This window comes from Furipterus horrens, unplaced genomic scaffold (assembly GCF_987537825.1).
Source record: "Furipterus horrens unplaced genomic scaffold, mFurHor1.1.pri manual_scaffold_3, whole genome shotgun sequence".
Classification (NCBI taxonomy): Eukaryota; Metazoa; Chordata; class Mammalia; order Chiroptera; family Furipteridae; genus Furipterus; species Furipterus horrens.
In genome coordinates, this window is record NW_028327173.1 from 127,620,663 (window position 1) to 127,642,062 (window position 21,400).

Below are 21,400 nucleotides of genomic sequence, written 5' to 3' on the forward strand. Positions count from 1 at the left end.
AGTATCTTTTAAAATTCCATTTGACATCTGACCGTTAGTGTCTTGTTTTAGGTGCTTCCATAAGCCGAAAGAAGAAACATGCCTTCTTTTCCTTCCCCAAACTGAAACATATGCTGATTTCAACAAAAGTCAAAATGTTCCAGGCCTCTTTTAGGGAACTTGGATAGAAAGAAACTTCTTAATATCTTTCACATTACATTATTTAAAATTTACCATGTAGAGGGTGTCATGGATAAAATTCTTTGCTTAAATTGAACCAAACAGTCTTTTTCACGAGAGATAAAATGACCAACATTTGAGAATGTAAAATAATCGTGATGTATTTATGCAGTTGTCATTAAAAAATGACAAATGACGATAATAGCCTCTTCAATGATGAAAGCAGAGGCAGACTTGATGCCCACATAGGTTCAAGGTCCCTCAGTTCGCCTTGAGGATGAGCAAGTCCAGGGCAATTTGCAGGGCTCTCTGCTCTGACTTGGCTCTGCTGATTGAAGTAAGTGAAGACACCAAATTTTGGGTCCACTTGAAAACTCAGGTATCCCAAATGAGGGGAGGTGCTGTACCACTTCCTGTTTATGTTACTGCACTGGAAGCATTGAAACTTGAGGTATGTGTGTGTGTTTGACCATAGATTTCTGTCAAATATGTTACTATAAATAAGCTATGTCTGGATAAGAGGGCGTGTTTTCATTTCCATTTAAATTTTTAAAAGGTGTATCAGTCTGTGTATGTCTTCCTACACACACCTACCCATTAACACACTTTATAGTTTTAAATTCAGCAACAATTAAAATAGTCATTCACTTTGCAAGTAACATATTGTTGAGCAAGCAATAGAGGATTGTAGAGTGTTTAATGGCTTGGGCTTAGGTTCAGATCTCCGTTCTACTTCCATACTATTTCTGGGACTTTGGGCAATTATTTACAATTTTTTTACCTCAATTTCTCCACATTTAAAGTCGTGCCTACTTTAGATGTTTATGTATGTTATATTTATAAAACTCTGAGAAGAGTATTTGAACATAGAGTGTCATGTCATCATTTGCTTAATAAATAAAATTTTTCTAAGAAGCAACACAATCATATATTACTTCATACCTGTTAGAATGACTATTGTCAAAAAGACAAGAAATAACGAATGTTGGTAAGGATGTGGAGAAAAGGGAACCTTGTGCACTGTGAGGGTAATTGGCACAAATATAAATTAATGCAGCCACGATGGAAAACAGAAGGGAGGTTTCTCAAAAACTGAAAAAATGTAACTATTATATGATTCAACACCTTTACTCCTGAGTATTTATCTGAAGAAAATGGAAACAGTAACTAAAAAAAAAAAAAAAAAAAATCCATATGCACCCCGTATGTTCATAGCATCATTATTTATGATAGCCAAATATTGGAAACAACCCAAGTGTCCATCAATGGATGAATGCATGAAGAAATCATGGTACATATATACAATATTGTATTATTCAGCCATTAAAAAGAATGAGCCTTTGCCTTTTGTGACAACAAGTGAAATAAGTCAGAGAAAGAAAGACAAATAAATGCCTTGTAATCTCATTTAGATATGCAATCTAAAAAAAAAAAAAAAGTCATAGATACAGAGAACAGATTGGTGATTTTCAGAAACTGAAGTTGGGGATGATAAGGGGTGGGAAGGTGAAATGAGTGAAGGGGGCCAAAAGGTAAAAACGTCCAGTTACAAAATAAATGTCATGGAGATGTAATGTACAGCATGGTAACTATAGTTAATAATACTCTATTGCATATGTGAAAGCTGTTAAGAGAGTACACCTTAAAAGTCCTCATTACAAGGAAAAAATTTATAACTATGTATGGAGACACATATTAACGAGACTTATTATGGTGATTATTTTGCAATATATACAAACATTGAGTCATTATATCATATACTTGAAACCAATATAATGTTATATGTCAAGTATAACTCAATTAAAAAAATGATAATAAATTAGAAAAAATATATTTAAAAGCATATTTTGAGGAACATTCACTCTTTTGGAGTTGTACTGGTCCTCTTAAGGAGGTAATGGATAAATTTGAGATAAACATCACCTTTTAACATGATTTGGCTTCCACATCAGGGAAATTACAGAAAGAACCAGAATAATATAGGTCTAACCACTATTATCTTGAACTAATATTATTGGAGACAGTAAAAGACAGTGAGAGAATTAATCTGCCTGAATACAAGACCAACCCTGCACAAGTAACCTAAGGTCCCTGAGCCTCAGTTTCCTTACCTACAAAATGGGAACACTAGTGTGTATCTACCTGTTAGGTTGATGTGAGGATCAAATGAGACATTTGTCAAGCACTATTAAATACACTGGTTTACTCAATTACAGTTATGATTGATATTAATATTTATAGTTTTTTTTATTTTTTTATTTTTTTATTTTGGTTTTTCAATTACAGTTGTCCCCTTTTCCCCCAATTTCTCTCCCCCACCCAACCCTATAGTTTTATTATTTGAGTCCCTTGTTCACATTTTCTCATCTGTTTAGTAACTATAAATATTTCAATCAGCTACACTACAATGGAGTAATACTTGAGAATGTCAGTGGATCATAGTTAAGAGGTAAGTCCATATAAACATATGGTGTGATGGCCAGATTTTTATAGAATAATTTGTGAAGTTTTGGTTTCTGTATTTTAAAAATAATTGGAGAAATCAGATTAAAGTACCCAAAATAAAATAAAGTAAGATAAAGTGATATATTGAAGATATAAGAAACCAGCCATGGAGAAAAAAATGTAGAAATGATTGGCCTTAGTTACCTGAAAAGAGACTGAGAAGTGACTTACTCAAGGTTTTGAAGGATAGTTTTTATGAGAATTTTGACTTTTACATAGAGAAGATTAAGGGAGCTGATTATAAATAGTGGACAGCAAGGTGGATGACATTAAGGATTTCCACACACAGTGTTTCCATATCAGGACAGTCTCTAAACAACCGACAGAAATCTTCAGACATAAGGTAAACAACAAATATTTTGCATGTTAAGAGTAATTAAATCTAATTCCTGGGAGAGAAAAACTGGGCCTGATAACTACTTTCTACTCCAAGATTTGATTTTGTATCCTAAAGACCAGAACTCCCCAAACTTACTTCTGTCAGACACCAGCATGCAGTGTCACCACTGTGCTGAGGGTGAGCCTCTCAGCCCATGTGGCCCATAAAGCCTATCACCACAAATAGCCTCCTCCATTTGGTATGGAATATTTCATCATTTCCTATGTATGCCATGAGGTAAAACACATGGAAAATCATGGACTTGGCTCTGTAATGTACTGAAAGAGTAGGCACCTAAACACAAATATGTTACTAAATAACTGAAAATCTCTTGAAGCTAAATGCAACACCTAGATATACACATGGGAACCAGGACAGAAAAGAGAAAGTTAAGGAATTCACAGTCTTCTGTATTCATACTGTCCAGGTGTTCTTTGTATATCCTCAGGAAGAGAACATTAGGGGAATCCAGCTGGAACATTGCAATGGCGTGGCCAATGTGACAAGGTCTGTGACTTCATGACAAGCACCAATGAAGCCCATCCATTTTCAATAATCTGTACCTTGAAAACCTGGAGTGATATAATTCCAAATCTCCTTGACAGAAATCCAAAACAATCCCTTGGGCTGAAGGACACAGACCACATACACCATGTTCTTGGACCATTTTTTTCCCTCTTTGCATCTCCAAACTTAATGGTTAGGAACTTTGTATTTAATCATAACCGATGTAGAAAATATTCATCTGTTTATTCATTTACCCATTGTTCATTCATTCTTTTATTTATCAAACATTTAGAACACTCTTATATTTATATAATGAAATATTTGATTGGTCCAATAAAACAGCTAATTTAGCCTACAAGACATATGTTAAAATAACTGTAATGTAATATAGAAGAGGAAAGAGGGTAGATTGGGAAAACAGGTTTGGACAGCTAAAAGGGGGATGAGAAATCAGCATGCAGCATATATTTCTGAAGATAAACTGCAGTCTTTCAATCAGTTAGGATTATTTTAAGACTTTTTATGAAATTCATTGGTTTATCTTTGGTCATTGAATCCATAAAGAGGCCTAAGTGTATGCTCTCAACATAGATTCAAGGTTAATAATTCTCTTTCAGAGCCATTACTGCTGGACAAAATGGCACAAATTAACATGGATAGGAAAAGCCTTCTTTTTGACAGATGAAATGTCTATTTTAAATGGCACAAAACAGGACTGGATCCCAAGTACTCTCCTTTTAATTTTATAACTGAACAAATTAGTTGTCTTTAGATGACCTAGCCACAGCAACACAAGGACCTCTCATGTGTTGATGACATGCCTTCCCACATGGTCATAGAAGTGGCTTTGACAAGCAATTCAACCTACTGACCAATTTATGTCAAGAAAAGCTGCTAAATATTATCCTCCTAAAACCAAAATGATCAATTTTGGCAGCACACTTTGATATCTAAATGGATAACATTAAACTAGGTAGCTCAACTGATAGCCATTCGTAGTCACAATTTGTGATCTACTTGATCAACCCTCAGTATTCAGATGATCTCAATATTTAACATTTTATAGGAATCATGTCAAGGATCTTCTATGGTCAACAGAGATCTTTGGTACTTCTTAATCTCAAAAGCTTTTAAGATAGGCCTGTCCTTTTGGCCTTACTGTAAAGAGTTCTGGCATTTTCATCAAGTTGTGCAGACACTGAACTGTGTTGTGAGAATCTTGATCAGTTTAAAACTGCTTACTTGACTCAATGCTGCACACAGGTGATATGACTCTATTAAGGTAAAAATATAAAAGTCCTTTTATTTTATGAGAAAACAGCATCTTTGTCATCTACACATTAGAATTTTTGATCAGTCAAAAAATGTAGACTATCTCTGAGTGGACCTGAATAGTAATCTCAATTTTGAATTGTCTGTTATTCATCTCCTGTCAAAAGTCTGGCTGAGACAATTAATACTTAGAAGGGATCATTGACGGGGTCTTAATCACTCATTCTGAAAATTCTCCAAAATAGCTCAAGTTTTCATCTAGGCTTATTGTAAGAAGTAACTCTATGCAACATCCTTCTTTTTTAAGGATTTAAAATATATCATATGTTTAAAAAACCTTTATTAACATTTTGAACAGGTTCAAATATTACTGAAACTAGCATTTCTTTTTATTTGAGGAAATTATGGCTGAAAATTTCATTAACCTAAGGAAGAAAACAAACATCCATAGCCAGAGCCCAGGGGGTTCCAAATAAGAGGAGCCCAAAGAGATCCACACCAAGACACATTAAAGACAAGGAGAGAATATTAAAAGCAATAAGAGAAAAACAACTTATTACATATAATGGAACTCCATAAGACAATTAGTAGACTTTTCAGCAGAAACTTTGCAGGTCTGAAAGGAGCAGCAAAATACATTCAAAGTGATGGAAAAAAAAAAAAAAGACTAAAGATTTCCAACCAAGAATACTGTACCAGGTAAAGTTATTCATAAGTCAAGAGGAGATAGAGTTTTTTAGACAAGCAAAAGCTAAAGAAAGTCATCATCAATAAATTGGACTTACAAAAAATGTTAAAAGGAATTCTTTAAGCTGAACAGAAAGGGCACTAATTAGTAACAAGAACACATGAAAGAATAAATCTCACTGAAAAGGTAAATATATAATACAGGTAGTCAGTTGACAACTTATAAATCTCATATGAAGGTCAAAAGGCAAAAGTAGTAAAAATAACTATGGCTGTAATAATTAGTTAAGAAATAGACAAGATAAAAAGTTGTAAATTGTGACATCAAAAATATAAAAACACAGTGAGAGAGGAATAATGATGAATTTTACAATGGAATTAAACTAGATTGTTATAGATATAACTTGTTACGTGTAAGTCCCCTAGAAACCACAAAGCAAAAGTTTATAGTAAGTACACAAAACACAAAGAGAAATGAATATAAGTATACTTCTAAAGAAAGTCACCAAATCACAAAGGAAGAGAGCAACAAAAAAAGACAGAAACAGAGAGGAACAACAAAAACAGCCAGAAAAAAAATTAACAGCAATAATTACATACCTATCAATACTTATTTTAAGTGTAAATGGACTAAATTCTTTAATCAAAAACAAAGAGTGGCTGAATGGATTAAAAAAACAAAAACAGACCCATCTACCTTCAAATGGCACTCAGAGGAAAGCTGGAGTAGCTATGGCAGACAAAATAGACATTAAAGCAAAGACTGTAATAAGAGACAAATAAGGGAACTATACAATAAAGAAGTCAATCTAACAAGAAGATGTAACATTTGTAAATATGTGTGTACCAAACACAGAAGCACCTAAATATGTAAAGCAAATATTAACAGACATAAAGGGATAAATAGAGAGTATTAGAATAATAGTAGAGAATTTAATACCCCACTTACATCAATGGATAGGTCATCCAGACAGAAACTCAATAAGGAAATATTGGCCTTAAATGACACTTTAGACTGGATGGACTTAACAGATATTTATGGAACACTTTATTCAAAAGCAAAAGAAAACACATTGTTCTCAAGTGCACATGAAACATTTTCTAAGACAGATTATATATTAGCACACAAAACAAGTATTAATAAATTTAAAGATTGAAATCATATCAAGCGTCTTTTACAACCACAATGGTATAAAACTAGAATTTGATTACATGAAGAAAACAGAAAATTTGACAACTATGTGGAGATTAAGCAATATGCTACTGAACCATAGCAGAAATCAAAAGAGAACTAAAACATACCAGAGACCAACGAAAATGAAATTGTGAGATCCCAAAATTTATGGGCTGTAGCAAAAGCAGTTCTAAAAGGGAAATTCATAGCAATGAATGCTTATCTTAAGACACAAAAAATTATTTCCAACCAAGATGGAGGTGTAGACAGATATGTTGCATCTCCCTCCACAACTAAGAAGGAATACAACTGCCTCAAAACTAGAAACAACCAGAAGTTCCAGAAAATTAAACTGTATGGAAGTCCAGAAAACAAATATATAAAGAAAAAATACTCATCCAGACAGGTAGGAGGGGCGGAGCCAGGGTGGAGAGGATGCAGTGTGGTGGCCCCACAGCGGTAACAGTGGCAGGCTGGTAGAAAAGTGCAGTCACACATTTTAAAAAGTCAGGAGGGACACCTGGGGAGCTTTCTCAGCTCCTCAACAGATCTCACAGCTCAACGTGCCAGCACGGGGGAAAATCAAGCCTCATTGCTTCTGACTGTGCAAACCAGTGGGGTTTGGGGTGGAGGCAGAAACTACTGGTCTCTTAGCAGAGTCTTCTTGTTTAAAGGGGCCCCATGGTTCTAGAATGTCTGTAGACCCACCCACTCTAGGAACGATGACCAGGGCAGCAGCTAAATGGGTGCCAGTCCAGTGTGGAAGTGGGAGAGGTGCCTGGAAAAGGGTTGAGTGCTGGGCAGGTGGCATTGTTCCCTCTCAGATCCTTCCCCCACATAACAGTACCGCAATGTGGTAAAACAGGTCGCCCTGTACTGATGAATCCCTAAGGATCTGCCCCTACAACATAACAGGAGTGACAGCTCTACCTGGGACACAGAGGGAAACAAACACAGGAGCCTGTCAGAATGAGGAGACAGAGGCATATGGCCCAAAAGGGGGAATAGATCCAGGTTCCAGTGGGAGAACTAAGCGACAAGGAGGTAACCAACCTAACAGATGAGGAGATATACAACCTAACAGATGCAGAATTCAAAACACTGGTGATAAAAATGCTCACAGGCTTGGTAGATATGCCTGAGTATGGCAAATGCATATGGAAAGAAGTGAAGGCTATGCTAAGTGACACGAAGGAAAATCCACACAAAACCAATAGTGAAGCGAAGGAAACCGGGGTTCAAATCAATGATTTAGAACATAAGGAAGAAAAAAACAGTCAACCAGTGCAGAATAAGGAAGCAAAAATTGAAAAAAATGAAGAAAACTTCCCAAATTTTGTGAAGGAGATGGACATACAGCTCTAGGAAGCACGGAGGTCCTGGGCAAGCCACACCCAGAGGGGACCACACCAGGATGCATCATGACTGAGATGCTAAAGGTGAAAGATAAAGACAGAGTTCTGGGGGCAGCAAGAGAGAGGCAGAGAGTTGCCTACAGGGAGGTGCTTATAGGACTATCAGCTGATTTCTCAGAGGATAGTTTGCAGGCAGGAAGGGACTGGCAAGCAGTATTCAATGTGATGAAAGGCAACCTGCAACCAGGATTACTCTACCCAGCAAAATTATCCTTTGGAATGGAAGGGCAGATGGAAGTGCTTCCCAGACAAGGTGAAGCTAAAGGAGTTCATCATCACCAAGCCATTATTATATGAAATGTCAAAGGGATTTACTTAAAAAGAAGATCAAAACTATGAACATTGAAATGACAACAAACTCACAACTATCAACAACTGAATCTAAAAAACAAAAAGAAAATCCAGCTAAGCAAACCAAAATAAAAACAGAATCATAGGTATGGGGATCATTTGGAGGGTTATCAACTGGGGGCGGGGATGGGAAAATGGTGCAGGGACTAAGAAGCATAATCAGTTGGTACAAAATAGACAGGGGGAAGTTAAGAATAATATAGGAAAGGGTGAAGCCAAAGAACTTACATGCACTACACATGGACATGGACTAAGGGAGTGGGATTGAAGGAGGGAAGCGGGATAATGGGCTGATGGGGGCAAAAGGGGAAAATTCAGACAACTGTAATAGCATAATCAATAAAATATATTTAAAAAATAAAGTGCCCACAAATGATCAAAATTAACATTATTAACAGGGGAAAGGTGGACACTGTTTATGTCCAGACATGATACTCTAAGAAGGACCTATGCCATATTGCTGCTGAGAATTCAAGATCTCAATCCAATCATGAAGAAAGATCAGACAAACAGAAAATAAGGAATAATCTACTTGTAAAAGGAAGAGCATTTTGTTCAAAATTATCAATATCATAACAAGATATTGAAAGTCTGGGGAAATGTTTCCAGATTAAAGGAAGCTAAAGAGATATGACAATTAAGTTCAATATCCAGATTGTGTACTGAAGAAGGAAAAAGTGTCATAAGAGATATTATTGAGAATATTGACAAAATTGGAATGTGAAAGGTAGATTATATAAATATATTCTATCAAGTGTAAATTTATGAAGTTGATACTATGGGTATGTAAGAGAATATACATTGTTTTTCCCAATTAGGAAAAAACAATGAAGTATTTAGGGATAAAAGGTCATGAGGTATGTAACTTGTCTTCAAATGGTTCAGAAAAAAACTGTATAGATAAATGGATAGATAGAAGATGATCAATCAAATGGGCTAAGACATTAATAATAGGTGAGCCTGGTTAAAGTGCAGTGTTTTTACTTTTGCAATATTTTGTAGATCTGAAGTTACTTTTTAATAAAATGTTTTAAAAAGTTGTTGCCCTGACTGGTGTGGCTCAGTTGGTTGGGAGTCGGCCCACAAAGCGAAAGGTCACCAGTTTGATTCCTGGTCAGGGCACATGCCTGGGTTGTGGATTTGGTCCTAGTCAGGCGCATACAAGAAGTGGCAACCCATGGATGTTTCTCTCTCATGTCCATATTTCTCTCCCTCGCTTTCTTACCCCCATTCCCCTTTCTCTAGAAACAAAATCTTTTTAAAAAGTTGTCATTTGTTATTTTTTAAAGATTTTATTTATTTATTTCTAGAGAGAAGGGAAGGAGAGAAAAAAGAGAGGGAGAGAAACATCAATGTGTGAGAGAAACACTGATTGCTTGGTTCTCCCATGCACCCCAGCTGCAGACGGGGCCCACACCCTATGCATATGCCCTGACCTTGGAATCAAATATGACCTTTCTCTTTGCGGGAGGATGTCCAACGAGCTGCGCCATACCAGTCGGGGCCATTTGTTGTTATTTTAAATGTTAATAGTTAGGTTTGTTGCCAGGGTAATACCCTCAAAAATATGACTTAGGAATTCTACTATCTTAGAAATACCTCTTGAAGATAATGAAAAATTTTGAGGTAAAGTTTTACAAACTGAGATCTCGGTATTTATTCCAAAAGCTAAAATACCTTTAGGGAGAAAAGACCCATGTGAGGAAAAACATCACAAAAGGAATGCTAGGGATCACAGCAGTGCCCACATTTTCATTTTATCAAATTAAAATTTAATTTCTACTTGTACTTTAAAAAATTGTCTCTCTCCACCATCTCTCTCAGATACAAAACAAAAAACAAGGAAGGAAAATCGCATATTTTAAAGTAGTTCTGAAGCAAAATGTAACGATAAAAATATACATTCCTAATGAAAATAGGATCAGACTCATAGATATAGAGAACAGAATGATGGTTGTCAGAAGGGAGGTTGAGTTGCTGGCTGGGTAAAAAAAGTGAAGGAATTGAGAAGTACAAATTGGTAGTTACAAAAGAGTCATGGGGATGTAAAGTACAGCACAGGGAATACAGTCAATAATAGTGTAATAACTCTGTATGGTGTCAGGAGGGTACTTGAGATATCGGAAGGACCACTTTGTAAAGTATCTGATCGTCTGACTACTATTCTGTACACCTGAAACTAATAAAAAATAATATTAAGTGTAAACTGTAGTTGATAAATAAATTAAATAAATATATCAGAGAAATTGTTTTTTTGAAAAAAGAATAATAATATGCATGTACATTGTTAGAGAATACATGTTGCCCTTACAAACTAAGTGTGTGTACCATTTTATATTTTGTTACTAATATTGGGTTTTACTTTTTCTTGTAATTTCCCATGATTAGGCATTTTTTAAGCTTGATATAGTATCTTTCAAACAAGTACTGGAAAGTGCTCTCAAAAATAAATTTTTAAAGTATTAAAAAAAAGTATGTTCCTGCTAGTTCACTAATCTCATCCTCCATAATTAACTATTGCATTTTTCTTTCATCAGACTCTGACCTTTAAGGTGTTCTTGTTGTGTGTTTTTAATGCCTAACTCCTCTGGAAAATGTGCAGAGGTCATAATGAGGCATAATTATACACAGTATATAATTTTCTTTGGCCTTTTTCAAGTGCTAATTTAGCTATCTTTTTTTCCTATAGAATGTTGATAAAAAATACTTTTAAAAATGAAAGTCTTCAGTTTTGGCATGAATTTTATGTTCAGACAGGAAATTTAGCAACGTTAAGTGAATACTAAAATAATCCTTATTTGTCTAGATGGACAATGAGCTTCTAAAACAGCTTTTATTTCTCCACACTCTCCTTTTAAGAGGAAACAAATAATAACCAGCCAACCTCTCCAGTCCTCAATTTCCTTATTGTGAAATGGGTGTCAGCAATCATAGAGTATTGTGAGGATTAAGTTAAATTGAGTATATAGTGCTTAAGCACTCAGATGATAATGATTCATTTTATTATTTAGATTGATTTTAAAAATAATATCCAAAGTGTTTGTTGATTGAGACTGATTTCCTATAACTTGCTCATTCACTACACTAAGCAATAAGTGGTAATTATTATGGTGAAGCCACATCATCAAAGATTAAATTTTGTTTAAAAATGTTTAAGTTGCCATTAAGTCACAGGTGACTTAAATAATGAGACTCTTAGGTGAAAAAGAATATTCTGGTGTTCCATCATTCTGAATCAAAGAAAGTTTGTTTTCTTTTCACTTAAAAATAATTACCCATTAAAAATTATTTCATCCCTATGGAAAATGCCTCTTAATCCGTTAATAATTAGTAATTTTACTTTCTAAAAACATTTTACATATAGTTTGCATGGAAAGACATCATTGGTGAGAGAATGAGCCTGAACTTAAAACACTGATTAAAAATATTGAGAAGAAAGGCAAATCATGCCTACATAAAAAAAGAATAATTTCCTGAACAGTTAAGGAGTTTCCGTTTTAAAAAACCTTGCTGCAAGCACCATCAGTCATTTGAGATCGGCAGGGATAAGAGCACCAATATGAAGACTGATTTGATTTTCACACTATTTTAATGACAAGATAAATTTCAGCAACCTGGATTTTTATATAAGAAGACACTTTAAAATAAATGAAACATATTTGCAAGCAAGCAAACATGCACACACGGAGGGAATTATTTGTTTTGAATTGCTGACAGTGTAAGTAACTTGATCATCTAATAGAACCAGACTCATTCTACAAACCTTAAGAGTATTTTTTATAAACCAGTGGTTAGGGAATATTGAGGTTTAAAGAGGATCGTATGCATTTTTATGTTTCTAATGCTTTCAGTCATTTTAGTCCTTGAATAAATTTTGCTGAATAATATTTGTTTTATACCTGTAATGGCCCATTTGTTACAAGGAGTTGGAATCTTTTTAAATGGCAGATTAAGTGTGAGGACACAGATTTAATAATTTTAGTGTTGTTTCTTATTCAATTGTGTATTTATTAATTTTTATTAAATTAACAAATCTATTACTACATATGTCTTGATGGTGTGGAAAAAGTACCAAATTTCACAGCTGGTGATCCTAGTTCATATTCCCCATAAATAAGTGACAAAGGGAGAAAGAACAGAAAGAACAGTGCCACCGTCTAAGCAGTTGGTAAATATGAAGCTGATATGGTAGAGACACAAAAAGGTTTTTCATTCATCCTGAAAATCTTGCTGTTACATCTTATCTCTATAGTTAACAAGGGATATAGTTACCTGGGTCAAATAATCAGAATCAGCCATTTCTCCCTTGTAAATTTGAGGCCAAATTTTGTTGCATTTTATATTTGTTTCCCTTGAACTTATTAATTTTCTAAAGAATGCACTCACAAGAAAGATTGAGTTCTTCGTGGTTGTGGAACATCTGGAGCTGTACGTCCACACACAGGTTTGTTGATTTTCCTGTTCTTTGGAAGATATTCCCCAGGTTTTTGGGGCACTTCCATCAAGAAAGCACAAGTCTCAACATCAGTAGTTCTAAAATACAATGTCACAAGCAATTTATAACCAATAATAAAGGACCAATATTTAGGAATAATTTTTTTGTTTAAGTATGACTTAGATTGGCTTCAAAGTTATCCATAGAGTATGAATAACTCACTTCTTCAGTTCCATTAAGATCCCCTCCATCCGTGGGAGAAAGGGGGGTAGAGTCTTTCCTATCTGGAGATTGTTGTTAACGCTTGGCAAAAGTCTGCAAGTGTCTCACACATGTGAACATCATCCACATTGCATGTGTTGAAACAGAAAAGAGATCGAGAAAAGTTGCTTTATACCAGGCCCTGGTTTACTTCAATACACAAGTACAAATAATCTTTGCATATTGTCTGCTTTGGTGAGGGCCCATGAATCACGCATTACAATGACCTCAAAGCATTGGCAAAACGCCTTTGCTGCAGAAACTTTAATATTGCGGGAATGACTTGCACACATAATCTTGTTATTTTACTCTGAAAATGCAAAATACATAAAAAGTCTCATAGGCCATTGTTTTATGGAAGGCATGTGGTTGTTTTTTAAGGCGGCAAAAGTGGTTAAAGACCTTCCTTGAATGTCCCATCTCTAGGCGTGTGGCAGTGGGAGGTGGTAGTGCTGTCAAGGATGAATTGTGGAAATGGTAGAAGCCTGTTACCTTTTGAACATCTATTCAATAAAGGGGCCCACCTATGGCCACAGCAGCGTCTGTAAAGAAGACTTATTTCCTTGGAAAATTCAAGTTATTTGTGACAAGCACTTGGGAAATGAAAGTGAATCATAAACAATCTTTGATCAAGGTTTTAAAGAAACTGGCTCTGAAATGGCCTGAATTTAAATTTCTCTGGACTGCTTTAGAAAAACATTGAGAAAAGATTCCAGTTTATTGGTAAATTGAAGAGAGTTTAGGTTGTGTCAATTTTCCTGATGGTTTTGATTGAACAAATGACTTAGTCTGTAATTGACTAACCTTCGAAATCAATCAAAGACATGCTGTATTAAGTAAACTAAACTTAAATCCTTAAACCAACTGTGGATGTGAAACAATCTTTAAGTTTATTAAACAAAGCACTCTTTATTTTACTGAGGTAACATGAAACAGAAAGTGCCAACCCAAAAATAGAAAGCAAAAAACAAAAACAAAAAAAACTATTACAGGTGCTAATATGTTACATTGATTTTGCAAATGGAAATCTATCTACCTCTAAGAAAATGGTGTCAGAATTTAGAACACCATAAACCAGAGATAAGAAAACTTTTTCTGTCATGGGCTAAATATGAATATTTTAGGCTTTGCAGGCCATACGGTCTCTGTCACTACTACTTAGCTTTGCAGTTACAGGGCAAAAGCAGCCATAGACAATAAGTAAACAAATAGGTTTGTGGCTCTGTTACAACAAAACTTTATTCATGGACACTGAAATTTGAATATTATATAATTTTTGTATGTGAGGATATATTCTTTTGATTTTTTTCAATATTTAAAAAACATAAAAACCACCATTAGCTGAAAGCCCAAATAAAAAATAAGCAGAAGGCCAGACTTGGCTCATGAACTGTGGTTTGCTGATCCGGCCTTGGACTAATGAAGCATGAGCTATAAGGGCAACTCCGACACACATCAAAAATGTCAATGACTCATTCATCTTTCATTAAGGAGTAGCTCCTGAATACAACATCACCTATGTACTATTCTTGGGAAAAAAGTTTACCCTGAGTTGAATAATGAGAAAACAACTGGACACATCCAGGTTGTGGGTCATTCTATAAAACTGGCCCACACTCTTCAGAAGTGTCAGGAAGGACCAAAGGAAAAATACAAGTGTGGGGAAACCATTCAAGAATAAAAAAACAAAACCTGAAGGCAATGTGCAATCTTTGTTTGAATCATAGGTTAAAATAAAAACAATCATATAGGGACATTATTAGGGTATTTGGAAAAATGGAGTATCAAATGTCATTGTTACTTTTCTTGGGCATAAGGATGATACTGCCCTTGTTCTTACGTGATATATGCTGAAGCATTTATAGATGAGGTATTATGATTTGTAATTTAATTTCAAATGGTTCCATCACACAAAAAAGCATGTGTGTGTGTGTGTGAGATGAAGCAAATATGATAACATAGTAACAATAAATGAATCTGACTGATGAGTATGCAAATATTATACTACTCATTCACCTTTCATATAGGTCTGAAATTACTCAAAATGAAAACTGGAAACATATATATAGGAAAAAAGACATAGCTGTAAATTTAGTTGATTCAAGTTAGAAAAGTTTGAAATATAAAATAATAGTGTTTGAAAAATAAGGTAGTCATTAAAATTTTAAAATAGTACCAATTTCATTTGGAAGTTAAAATAATTTGACTTGTAAGAAAGAGCTAAATCATATCAGTGTGTTTTGTTATTTTCATCTAATTTATTTCCAGGAATTATAGCATGGGTAAGACCTAAACTGGACAAGCCAAACATAACAAAATCATCAAACATAGCTTCTCAAAACCCCTGAATTCAGATTGTTCTGTATAAGATGCATATCTATTCAATGACCAGATATCTTAAATATATTTTTTCTGTAATTAAAACTTTCAAATACAAAAACCATTTCACTTCTTCTAGTAGTCAGATCCACATAATTCTCTATACCATTTTGCTCACTGGATTTTTTTTTTTTTTTTTTAATGTAGAGCAATTAGATAGAAAACAAAGTTAATGGGTCATCATTTAATTTTGAGAACTTTGTCTATTTGAAAACATGAAAGGCACTTTCACTAGAAAAACTGTAAACTTTTATAGGCAGAGACCATGTTTTAGTTGCCTTTGTACCTCTAATGCCAAACACAGTGCTTCACACAAGTGGCCCCTCAATGAATGTTTACTGAATGAATAAATGAATAAATGGAAGGGGGGACTCTGCTTTATATGGAAACAGGTTAGGTTTTGATTTGATGCGAGGTAAAGATTCAAGATGACTGGCATTGGACTGATCCACTGAAGGAAGTAATAAATTCTTATTTATTTGCTTATTTATTTATTTATTGAACTTTACAATAATAGAATAAACATATATCTTAATATACTTTTAGAGAAAACTTACCACTTAAATGTTCATATTTTTTTCTACATGTATGATGATGAAGACAGTTCCTCAATTTCAAGGATTCTGTCTGTTAACATTCAGTCAGGTTGTAATGGATCTGAAAATCATGGCATATGAAGGGCTGTTGACGGAATTAAAAAAACAGAAATCATAGTAGCTGGGAGAGGATGAATAACTGCTCTTAATTATCTTCAGGGTTACCATGAAAAAGAAGGGGTAGAAATTCTTTGAGAAGCTTATCAGGAAAGAATTAGGACCAGTAAGCAAAATTAGGACCAGTAAGGGGCATTATGCAGATTTTAGCAACCCAAGAAAAAGCTTTCCAACACAGAGAGATGCCCACAGTAGGACAGCTGCTCGCCTTAACTGGTAATAAACCAGTGTCACTGGAAGTGTGTAGGCAGAGCTGGTATGACCATTTTCCAGGGCAACTAAGGAGGTAGCAGCTACACAGAGCAAGAGATTGAGGCTATTCCATCCCTTCCAACCTGAAAAAGCATTGTATCAATACAATAAACCTGAAAGGCATTCTACAACTGTGGTGTTAACACTAAATAGGTTATTAATAAACAAATATTTTCAATACCTCAAGATTTTCAATGAGCATATCACAGGTAAATAGAATATCATGACCTGTTTGGACTCTGAGTGTTTTACTGAAAGATGTAGACTTGGCATTAGTTAGTAACCAAGGAAAATTTAGGTTGCCTCAGTACATAAAATAATAACACATCTCAACAGATACTGAGAATGCTCTTAGGTATTTGAAAGACACTAGGTCTTTTTTTTTTTTTTTTTTTTTTTCCTCTATGTCCCAGGCCACTATCCCTGTTATCTTCTGTTATTCTCTCAAGACTAGATTATTTTCTACAGCTACCTCCTAATGAGACATTTATCTCTAATATCTTCCCCTTTAATCATCTTGAACACTGTAACTAAATGTCTGCTAAAACCCCTTATGAACAAATTACTATCTGGTCAAAAGCCTAGAATGATTCATCAGTTTTGAAATATGTATGGAAAAGATCAGAGGGGGCATAAAAATACAAAGTTATTAAAATGGTAGAATTATAGACTAGTATTTCTTAAATGTTCTTGGTGTGCTACTAATAAAGTCCTAATGACAAATAATATCCAGTGCAAAACAAAGACCTGACAAAATTTCCTTACTGCCTAGCATATCACATACAAAAGTTCCAACTTAACTTTTTAAAAAGACCCTCCATTAAGTCTCCCAACTCACCTTTTCTCCTACTACTCCTGCAATAAGCTTCACTAATTCTCTACTGTCTAACTTTCTGCTCTCTTCTAACCCTTCTTCTCCCTCTTGTCCCTCATCGCTGCTTCTTTCTTTATACCTCTTTCACCACTTTGCTCTTTGCGTCACCTGCAGGACAATGACTGCCTCTCAGCTCTGTGTTCATGTCATCTGTAATGCAGGTGAGCCTCCTGAGGGCTGGGCCTTCATTCACTCATCATTGCATCCCCTGCATGTAGAACAGCACCTTGCAGATAAAAGGTGTTAATGAACTATCAGTTGAATGAATGATTGTCATTTCTGTGACCGTAACAATTCACATTTTAAAAAAAATTTGGTATAAATTGATTATATATTTATGTTTGGTTTTCTAATTGTGTTACATCTTTTTCTAGCTGTTTATACATTTTGGTGTAGGTCTCTGAAGATGAAAAAATAAATGTTATCCACATTACCTAATTCAATATTTCAATTCAACAGTTTTCTTGAATACCTACTGTGACAGACACTTTAGTAGGCATTAGAATAAAATTAGAAACTGCATTTAACAAGAGCAGTGAAGACCAAACAGAATATTTTTTAGCTGATTTCTTTTACACAAAATAAATACACTTGAAATCTATTAATCGAAATCAAAATAATAGTCAAATTTTCTATACTTTTCTACCATCTTTCTATCAAACCCATTCAAGAGAATGATATAAAATAAATATAAGATGTATCCTGAAACCCAACATTAAAATCATTAATGATAAATAGAAATATAAAATCTAAAAACTATATTTTTACTGGTTTAGGGGAACTGTCATTAAACCATTTGTGTTACAAGATCTTTAGAGTGATTGAAAAGATTCTGAAAATTATAAAGGCTTCATGTGCAGATTCTAGTTTAGGTCATTTTAAGCCTCTTATGCAATATAGATATTTTGGAAGCCGCTATCTGTAATATTTTTTCCAGAACCAGATGCAAGAATTTGGTAAAGAACACAGGTAGAAGAGATCACTAATTTTCCTTTTCCCCTAATAAGCTATGTTTATTATGCCAATTTTAATTACCATGCAATCTAATGGATTTAAGGCTTATATTTTCCACATCACTAGACATCACAAACATGAAAGCATTTTATACCGTCATTATACATCAGTGTTTGTACTTGGTTATACATATATACAGAAATTATTCACACATCTTAACCTTGCTATTTCTTCCTTTCAAACCAACCTAATTTTACCATGAAAGCAGTTTTTTAATGGTGTAAGAAATACAGCAAGGCACACTTTTTAAAAACTTTTTTCTCATTACCACCTCAAGAAGCATAAGAAAACCAAAAATGTTTAACATAATTAAATAGACTGTCACCAGTTTATAATATACAACACCATATAGTTGTTTCTTGAAGTGCTGCATAGATTATTATTATTAAAATAAAATAAATAAAATGGTGCTTTTAAAAGTTACTTAATTTTGAAAGAAAGACCAGTGTTTCTTTTCTGTGCTGCAATCAAATCAAATGTTGCTCTTTTAGGTAAGACTCTTTCAACAAACATAGGCATCATTACCATTACCAAAAATTCATACTGAAACATGAAATTAGTCAAGTACTGGCAGGGCTCATTCCAGACAGGTGAATGTAACGGACCATCAATTCGGTGGGCTGCCGAACTTTAAAAAGCAGGTGCGGAGGAAGGAAACAAACACAAAAGTCTTGCTGGAGAGGCGGGGCTGGTAGAGGTAGCTTGGGACAGGAATCCGCGGGAGAACAAGCAGCTTTGCTGAACTTCAGAGACAATCACCTAAAGGGAACCAGTGCGCAGGTCACAAGGTCACATGGACAAACCGCATTCAGAAAGATCATCTTGGGGGAGGTCAGTGTCACAAACGGCAGTGACGTGGTGGAACAGAGACCAGCCTGGGGTGGGAGTAGGAGGCCACCCCTGGGGTGCAGCCAGTCTTATCTACAAGAAACAAAACAGGGACAAAAAATGGTTTCAGAAATGTCCATTTCGTTTGTAAAACCCAGACCTCCAGGGAATCCTTGAAGCCTGCCCTGTTGGGACAACCTTCTAATGTTCTGAAATAAAAGGAGACATACAATACAAAGGGATTCTAATAGCCCACGGTTCACACTACTGACAAAAAATGTTTCAGAATCCATGTGAGAAATGCACCTTTTTTTTGAGACATGATTTTAATGAAAACAAGAAAAAGCACCAAGTTTGACTTTTCCTCTCAATCGCATCTACTCTTTTGCTTGTGAACTCAGTTTCAAGCACTCCAGATAGCCTCAACTCCCTACAAAAATGTGAGTCTGTCAATGCCAAGTGCATTAGGAAAGCCTCAGCAGTCATTCACAGGCCGGGAACTTAGGTTCTCAGGTCTAACCCTTCCTCCAATGTGACTGTATGTGTGACAGTGGAATTGAACAATTCCACTATTATATAGTGGTGAAATATTCATAACATTGTGATAATCCCAAATGTTTCAGCTCCTTGCCTATAAAAGGGTGTAACTGGGGCTTCTACCTCAAATATGAATGCATTTCATTTAAGGTACAGACAGCACTGTGCAATAAGAGAGATTCAATTATTTTTGTACATCTGATGGCTCAGATACTTATTTCTGCCAAACTCAATTAGTTCTACCTATTTTTAAGTGTTGAAAAGCAACCTGCCGAATGTGAGGAACAACTAAATTCCAGGTTTAGGCAATGTAGGATGCAGTTACTTAAGGTCCTCTGACCAGCTCTCAAATAAAGCAGGCTTTTGCTTGTCTGCGTTTAAGCTGAGTTTTGAATTCTGATGCCAGGCTGCTTTATTGTACTTTTCAGAACTAAACATTCTCATTCTCTGTCTGGCTCTTTCTCAACAACCTTACAACCTGTTTAAGAGCCAGAAAATCTTTAGCTAATATGGTTTGGCTGGAGCCACAGGAAGTTGGGGAGAGACGGCAAGTTTAAGAACAGAGAGCGAGACAGGAACAGATGGGATGAAATTTGGTATAGTAAGATAATGCAGTAACTCAAGAAAGAGCATAGTACATTGTTCATACACTGAGGACATGACTCATTCGAAAACTGGCCACTCAGTAGAGAATCCTTAGGTGAGGCAAATCTCATCTTACTAAATGCTGGTATTTAAATTCTCTCTGGAAAATCAACTCTTTCAACTTGCCTACTTGGAAAGGGGCAGGCCAAATTGGCTGAGGCAACAGGTGTGTGTGTGTATGTGTGTGTGTGTGTGAGCAATAAAATCTTCATTATTTATCATGACAAAGCTCCTTATTCAGAAGTGCTGCATAATTTTAAAAAAGACTTCACAACCACCAGGACCTTGATTTATTGAAATGATTTGAAAGGTATATTTGATAAAATTACAGCTGTATTGTTTTGTGAAAAATGAATAAATACACTGTCACCAAGAGTAGCTTCTTAAAACTGCATGGCCAGCTTTGGGTCATATTAAACATTTAGTGCCAATCCAATTAACAGAATGAAAACTGGTGGTGTGTACACGAGAAGTGTTTGCTCTGACAGCTTTCTCAGTTTGTAAAAACTGAGCAGCAGCACTCTTAACTGTGCACGTGTGTACTTGACCATGCGTAAATAAAAGTAATTGCCTAAAACCTAAAATCTATGGGCAACCAACTATCGCATTTGTATACCAGTAAAGTAGGAAAGACTAAAAAGGTCTAAAGGAGATAATACACATCCTAAGTAAACACAGCCCCTCCCAAACACACGCACACACACACAGAGTAAAATAAAGCTGGAAACCAGAGCAAACCAAAAGGAAAATATAAAAAGTACACACTGGCTGCATGGTATGAGTTAAATTTTTATACCACAGGATTTATCCTGCGTGAAGTTTAGGGTTAAATCATTCACCAAAGAGCAGAGACTTATGATGAGGATTATGAAGAAATAACTGTCAGAATACAGCAAAAAGATTAGTGCAAAGTACATCTCTCTGGCAGGTCCTAGGAGGCACTCCAGACATACATTATACACTTCCTCCAAATTAGGCAGAAATATCTGATCTATTCAGTTACCTTTCCTTTG

The 21,400-nt window shown here is 35.1% G+C and overlaps 1 protein-coding gene across 2 annotated transcripts in view; it reads right to left on the minus strand.

The window, feature by feature from the left end:
* Nucleotides 1–15,087: 15,087 nt before the first annotated feature.
* The window catches only part of AKAP6 (A-kinase anchoring protein 6), a 513,452-nt gene continuing 507,139 nt past the window's right edge, over nucleotides 15,088–21,400 (minus strand). For both annotated transcript variants that reach the window (XM_090270150.1, XM_090270149.1), the window contains exon 14: nucleotides 15,088–19,298. The gene's annotated coding sequence lies outside the window, so the exon portion shown is untranslated. The remainder of the gene's footprint in view (nucleotides 19,299–21,400) is intronic.